The following is a 7,527-nucleotide window of genomic DNA, read 5'->3' on the forward strand; positions in this document are numbered from 1 at the left end:
CCACTGGTGGAAAAAGGGGGCTGTAGCCAAGTGCTGTAAGTCAGAGCAGATCATCAGCTGGCCTGATTACAGCAGAGCTGCCACCAAACCTGTGCTGGCTCAGGGACTGAGGCGCCATCCAAGCAATCCATGACAGTGCTGGACTTGCTCAGCTCAGCTCAGCTCAGCCTGTCCAGGTTTGCAGGATTTCATGCCACATTGTCTTGGTTTGAACAGACATGTGTCTGCTAAGGAAGGCAGGAGCCTCTCTTGAAATGAAAAATGTAAACCCTCTCCTTCCAAATTATTATAATTTTGAAATTAAGAGCTGTCAGGCAAAGATATGGGGATATGAAGTTCTTTATTAGGAAAAAAAATTAAAATAAAATTTAAAAATGCAGTAATACAAAACAACACTGACAACACTGCCAGAGTCAGAGCAGGCCCTGGCAGCCTGTGGGGCAGGGAGGTGGCAGCAGCCCCATCCCAGGGTGGCTCAGCCCTCCTGCAGTGCCAGCTGTGCTTCTGCTGGAGCAGGATCCTGCACAAGGGGGGAGTTTTCCTCTGGAGCTCCAGGGCTGGGGGAGATGGGCCTGGGCTCCTCTGGGAATGCAGTGGGGAGAAAGCTGCTCCTCTGGGAATGCAGTGGGGAAGAAAGCTGCTCCTCTGGGAATGCAGGGGACAAAGGCTGCTGTGCTGTTCCCAGGTCAGATTGGATCCAGGTAGGAATGCTCGGCTCTTCCCCTGGGCGCAGCATCTCCCCATGGATGATGGAATTTTCTCAGCCATGCAGGGACACTCAGTGGCCATGAACAGCAGAGATCTCCTGGAGGGAGAATTGGCTGTGGGAGAGAGAAAGAAAAAACTGCACAATGAACAGAAGATCCACAAGTGAAAAATGGGGGCTCCACCTTCTCCAAAACCAGCAATTCTGAATGTAAAAGTAAATGGAATTGTTAAGGTTGGCTTGTATTCAGAGCATAACCACAGAGTTCATCCCCAGACCACTGGGAGCTGTCGGAGGAGGAGCCAAATATCCCAGCTTGGACTGTGAGCTGGGAGGAACCAAACTGGCTGTGCACATCTCAGGGTCTTACCATCATTATTGTTCCTGTTATCAGCATGGCTTTGAAGCAATGCAATTTTAAAAACCCACACAAACATGAATGGTCCTTCCAGAATGGGTTCACATTTTCCTTGGCTTATGGCCCATCCTGCAATTCCAGTTGAGCCAAATCCTAAATTCTAAGGAAAACTCCATCATCTCCCTTCTGTTTGAAGGGAAACTGCCAACGTGTCTCACCCATAATCGTCTGGATCTGAGAAGAGACGTTCAGATTTATGACAGGAGGCAGGGAGCCAAGTCCCATTGATCCCCAGTGGAATCCCTCAGTGAGAAATCCCTCGCTCCTGTCGCTGGCAGGGAGAGCCAGGCTTTGCCTGCATGGCTGGATTTGTTCTCCAGCTCTCTGCACCATCCGGTTGGAATTCCTGTTGCTATCCTGTTATTATCTCTGATTGAGGGGGATGGGAGAGGGATTGAAGGCATTCCACTTGCAGTGATGTGCCTTTGCAGGCTCTTTTTCATTTGTTGTCCTCAAAACCGAGTTTCCTGGGAAGGTTTTCACCACTGGGGCAAAGTTTCACCCTCTTTTACTCGCTTTAGGCTCAGGCACAAGTGGGTCAGGGTAATGACTCACTTTCAGTATTTAAAGCCAGCCCAATAAATCCCTAAATGACTTTCTAACGGCGCAGTAAACATAATCAATGCACATTAACAAAGCACTGGGAAGCCAAGAAATTCTTTGGGGGGTAAAACACATGCCATGAATCTTTCCATGTTGTTGTATCAGGCAGGAACCACTGACTCCCTCATTGTGTTTGACAGAGATAGATGGGAAATATTTTCTAAAGCCATTCTTAGGCCAGCCCAGGTTTTGCAAAGAGGATTTTCTGGAGCAGAAATATCTAGGCCTGATTTTTTTAGGTATGTAAATGATCTAAGATTCAGGTACATACATAAAGGGGTTTTTACAAATGTCAGAGAATCTGGGGTTTAAAGAACGTCTGGAGGTCTCTAGCCCTCCTGAGAAGACTTCACTGTCATCCCAGAATCTTGTTCAGAGAGCCTCTGAATACCTCAGGGATGACAGCTCCTCCAGCTCTCCCAGGGCTGTACAACCTTCCAGGGAAGGGAACTGAATACTGGGAAGATTTAGGGGCTTCCAAACTGAGAGTATTCCTTTTACTACCCAGAGGGGGAAATGGGCCCTTTTCTCAGAGCCAGATTCTGGTTGAGTTTCACTCACCCTGACATAGACACAAGAAAGTCAGACACATTTATACACCTCCAGCTCTCTCCATAATCCTTATGGAGAAAAATACCCAAACAAATCATCTCATGATGCACAAGCTCAAAGGAAAACAGCAGGCTGTGGAAAGGCTTGAACATGAGCCAGTCTCAGGTCAGGACACAGAAATCCTGCCACTGGAGCACCTGAGCTCCAATCAGCATCCCCAGTCACTCCTGACCAGCCTCTCCAGTCACTCCTGACCAGCGTTGTCACAGGATCCAGAGGTCCTGACCAGCCCCAGCCCCTTCTTGTGCTTTGAGCTGCAGACACATAGCAAAGTCCCTGCTCAAAACACCCTGCAGTAAAAATAGACAAGACAGATGAAGGCACAGATTTCTGGAAAGACACACAGCAGGTCAGGAGCAGAGTTGAAATGAGAGAGCAGAGAACTAGCAGGTCTGAGATCCCACAATTAAAGCTTTTCCTTTGGCTCTAAGGCACAAACCATACAGTTCAAAATGCCCTGGCCCAGATGCTCCAGCCACCTTGAATTCAGAGCTCAGAAAGCTGCAAAGCCCGAGTCAGACACGGAGCTGAGATGCTCCAAAACAGCTACAGGTCCAAAGTGCTTCTCCCAAGGCCCATGGTTCATTCATGTCCCTGGTTTTTAGTCTTCTAAGACTTCTAATTTTCTCTGAAGCTGGGCATCCTCTCCAACTCCCTCAGCTTTCCCTGGGCTCGGACTCATCACCCCAACCCTTTCCCTTGGAAATCAAGATGTGTTGCCATTGCATCATTAGCTCTAATGGCAGATAGTGTTACTGACAGTTACCCTTAATTAGCAGCCCAGCAACCACGCTGACTGTGCTTTGTGTTCCTTAGCCCAGCGCTGTGTTTGGGTTCACAGAACACTTACAAATAGTATTAATAGTAATTGCATCAATAATAACCACGCTTGGGAGATGTTTATGTATGTAGCATCCGTCTGCTCTGAGATCCGCGGTGACAGATAATGCTGCAGCCATCTGGCCTTGCTGGGTGTGCTCAGCTCCTGCTTATCAGGATGGCAAATCAGCCAGCCCCGTCTCCATCCCGGCAGCCCCCACTGGTTCTGACTTGCCAGCAGCCCTAAATCATCTCTAAACTGCAGACACTTCTGGAGAGGAGATGGGAGTCCCCAGGCTAAAGTTTGGAGCACCAAGATGTGAAGCAAGAGCTTCTCACTGCAGTGTGCACAGAGAGAGGAGAATCTGCAAACCCACAGTGAAATAAGGACAGACCCCACTGCAAATGCACACAGGCAGTCCCAGAGCAGTTACAGACTTATTGAAACCACTTTTTAAAGCAACTATGGCTCAGATGTAGCTTTGAAGGGAATCCCCCTTGCCCTGGACCCTGCTGGTGAGGCCCTGGCACAAACACAGCATCACTCGGGTGTATTGAACACCTGGGATACATCCCATAGTGTCACACCATCAGTGTCACTGCTGAACAAAGGACAGGATCTATCAGTGTACCTGCAGGGAGGCCCAGGCTCTGCTCCAGCAGGCCCAGTGGTGGCACAAGATGGTGACACACGAATAAGCCAAGTGCCTGCTGGAAATGGCTAAAAACACAACACAACTGGATCTTTTTCAACATCTCTCTTATTTCTTCCCCTCTGTGCACAAAGCAACAGCTCCAGCATAAAAGGAAGAGCAGTCCCTGTTCTCCCAGTGAAAGGAACCCACAGGAAGGAACCTCGGGAAGAAGCCACCAAAGCTGCAGCAGTGACACCCTGGGAGTTTTGGCCTTGAGCACTGTGCCCTGAGTGGGATTTCCATCCAGCTCATGCTCAGGAGGTCTCCCAACAGAGCAAGTGTGAAAACCATGGCTCTCAGGAGCAGCCTGGCAAAGGATTAATGCTCATTCCTGCTTCCCACGGAGCCCCGAGTGCCCCTGGACAGGTGTTCTGTGGTGGTTGTGCAGAGCTGCGGGAAATGACTTCCAGAAAATCCCCATGGGCAGATCTGGGCTCCTCAGGCAGGAGGCCCTGCAGGGACAGGCAATGTGGCAGCCCAACCATCCCCCCAAAGCCTTGGGATCCCCACTTTGGCTTCTACAGAGCCTTGGAAACCTCCAGCTCCCTTCCAGTATTTTGATCCTCAATACCCTGATCCCATGCACTGATTTTCCTGGCTGGAGGGTAGGGGTGATGTGTTTGCTGCCAGCGGGAAACTCTGCTCTGCCCAGGAAGGCACTCAAGCAGCACTTGCAATTTTGGAGGAGTCACTTTGGCTTGGTGCAGCCAAGGCACCCCAAACCGGCTGGGTTGCTGGAGCCCTGCCAGGTCCTGGCAGCTGGGAACACTACCTGGCAAACTGGGCATCTCCTTTGGACAATCCTGACCTCCAGACTGCTGTACCAGAGCAAATTCCCAGCAGAGCCTTTGTGCCAGCTGGAAAGAGACACTCTCTGATCCAGGAGCTCCAGGGGATTTGCCCTCGAAGAAATCCAAGGCAATGCAGCCCAATTCCAACTTAGACAATCAGCTATTTCCATGCAGAAATCCTCCCCAGAAAGCTTCCATTTACAAACCTCACCTGAATTCCTTTTCTACACTCTTTGAGGGAATTTTACGAGTTTTGAGGGCTTTCACAAGATTTTCTGGTTTCAGCCAAAAATATCTTTTCTTGTTAGAAACTGCATTTGAAGGTAAAAGTGTTCATTCCAAGATAAATATCTGTCAAATCTTCTCATCAAACAAGGAAAAATATTCAGGAAATCTGGCACTTTTGTCTATAGATAAGAACAGTCTTGACCACACCAATGGGAATATCCTTCATGTGAAAGTGTGTCCCATTTCCTGAGCCACATTCCTAAGTGCTCCATGTTCAGGAAAAGCAGCAAGATTTGGTTTGCCCTTGCTCCCAGACACACAAAACTGCAGCTGACATAAGAGGGAATAACCACACATGTTAAAAAGGGGGGAAAAGTTTCAAATAAACCGTCTTTTTTTAACTCCTCCCAGCTCAACTGAAGCTCTTCAAAGTTTCTCCTCTCATGGAGTTGAGTCATTAGTCTTCAGATAAGTGATGCTTGAGCCTTTGATTAAAATGAAATCAAAGGGGAGCGTCTCTGCCTGATTAAAGGAGATAACACAATAAAAGGAAGATGACTTTACACCATTATTATGGCAAATAAGTGCAATTCCCAACCTGGGAGCTGCATCAACTTATCTAATGCAATAAATGCTTCCCCTGCTGGAAACATGTCAAATTAGACTTTTGAGATGTCAGCCTGGAGTGTCCAAAGGCCTCGGAGCCTCTTGTGGCACTGTGTGACCACCAGGCTGGTGTGACACTGCTGGAGGTGACACCTCCCATGGGGCACTGAGGGAGCAGCTGAGGAACACCAGGGCAGGGTCTGCCAGCTCTGAGAGGTGGGAGAGGATGCAGACAGACCCACAGATGGATGGAGAGAGAGGAAAGAGTCTTGGGAGGCCGAGGGATAGATGGGAATGAGGCACAGGCTGCCCAGAGCAGCTGTGGCTGGCCTGGAGCCCTGGAGGTGTCCAAGGCCAGGCTGGATGGAGCTTGGAGCAGCCTGGGATACTGGAGGTCCCTGCCATGGCAGGGGTGGGATGAGAGCTCTGAGGTCCCTTCCAACACAGCCCATGATCTGGGATCCAGGAGACGTGGCTGGACCTGTGCAACGCCCCTGCAGCTCTGCCCAGGTCAGAGCCACCAGCTGCAGGTTCTTGCAGGGAAACTTCTGGGGCTTGGGCAAACAGAGGGGAATCAGCTTCATTTAGGCAGAAGAAACATCATTTCCAGTCTTAGCCAAACTAGAATAGGGCCCTGAAGGGGGAAAAAAAGCCATTTTTTGTCCAAAGCAAATATCTACCTAAGGATTTAGTCAGACCTACCTGATCTGGCTCCCTGATGGAGACCAGCCATGAGTCTCTGCTCTCTTCTGGAAGAAAGGATCGTTCATTCCCTCCCCAGGCACAATGTGAGGCTCCATTCTCTGATTCAAGGAGCTGCTGTAGTGCTGTAGCTTGTAAAAGTGCAGACAGATAGTTCACAGACACATCCTATTTGTGGCTTAAAATATACCAGTTTATCATGCAAATGATATGTCAACAGAATAGCTGCACTTGGCAATACTTCCCAGAGTAAATTAAGCAGTTAAACATACCATGTGTAATATTAAAGAGGTTATGTGTTACATATAATAAGCACTTGAAGCCAAGTTGTCAGGAAGCCAGGTTTCCTCAGAAATCTGAAAATCAGCTGACAGGAGCCAAGGTGCTCCTTCCCCCTTGAGCAGGCGATGTTTGAGAAAAGCGAGGGCTCTCCCAGAACACCTCGAGGTGCCGTGGTCCCAGCTGGGCCCCATGGAGCTTCTATCCATGGGATGAAGGTCCAGTCTCAGCTCCCTGGTTGGCATTTCAGGGGTTAGGGCACACTCAGGGCTTTCCCTGTGCATTTTTCATAGCTTGTGCTCTGTGCATCTGGGAACTATTTGCAATGGCAAAAATATTGTAGGATCCAGTCTTCTCAATGCTTTGCACTTCCTGGAGGGTGGAAATACCAGGCAGGGGGAAAAAAAATTCTTGGATTGTTTCAGCTCTGTAAATTGCTCCCTGAGGCAAGTAGTTGTTGTAAAAAATATACACAAATATTCAGATTCAAGTTTAACCAAATACCAGGACTTTGGGATTTATTCAAGTGCCAGCAGCCCCCAAGCTTGCCTGCTTATTTCAGACCCCTCTGCATCAGCAAATGTTTTCTGTTTCACGGAAACTCAAAGTCAAACCTGGGACCTTAGAGGCCAAAAAAGACTAAAATAAAAATGTTCCTTGCATGCCCCATGAACTAGCTCATTACACTCTGCTCTCCACAGTGGAAACAGCTCTGGTGATTTATGGGGAATCAAGGCTAAAATCCCATTTGTTTACCGAGGTGATGCTTGTCTCCAGGGTGTTGTTTTAAAGGGATGTAGTGGAGTGAGGCATGAGCTGTTCCTCAGTCCCACCTTGCCTGGGCTCTGCCCCACCCAGACCCCAGTCCAGACCTCCCCTTCCCCAGCCCTTCCAGCCTCTCCCAGCTCCCCATAACCATTCTGCACCAGTGTCTTCATGCACACCTCACTTTGAAAGGGAAGCTCGTCTCTCTCTCTCAGGCTCCAAATTTCAAGACTACCATGAGCATTTAGGGTAATATTTTTCACACATCCCTCCCCCTGCACACACCCACGTGCAAATTCCTTA

General features: G+C 48.9%; 1 long non-coding RNA gene across 1 annotated transcript; it reads right to left on the reverse strand.

Moving 5' to 3' along the window:
• Nucleotides 1–321: 321 nt before the first annotated feature.
• Nucleotides 322–6,522, reverse strand: LOC140680478 (uncharacterized). The gene is made up of 2 exons (XR_012051827.1): nt 6,181–6,522; nt 322–821 (listed from the first exon to the last, which is right to left on the reverse strand). It is a non-coding gene; the product is annotated as an uncharacterized lncRNA (long non-coding RNA).
• Nucleotides 6,523–7,527: the final 1,005 nt, after the last annotated feature.

Source organism: Taeniopygia guttata, chromosome 23, assembly GCF_048771995.1.
Source record: "Taeniopygia guttata chromosome 23, bTaeGut7.mat, whole genome shotgun sequence".
Classification (NCBI taxonomy): Eukaryota; Metazoa; Chordata; class Aves; order Passeriformes; family Estrildidae; genus Taeniopygia; species Taeniopygia guttata.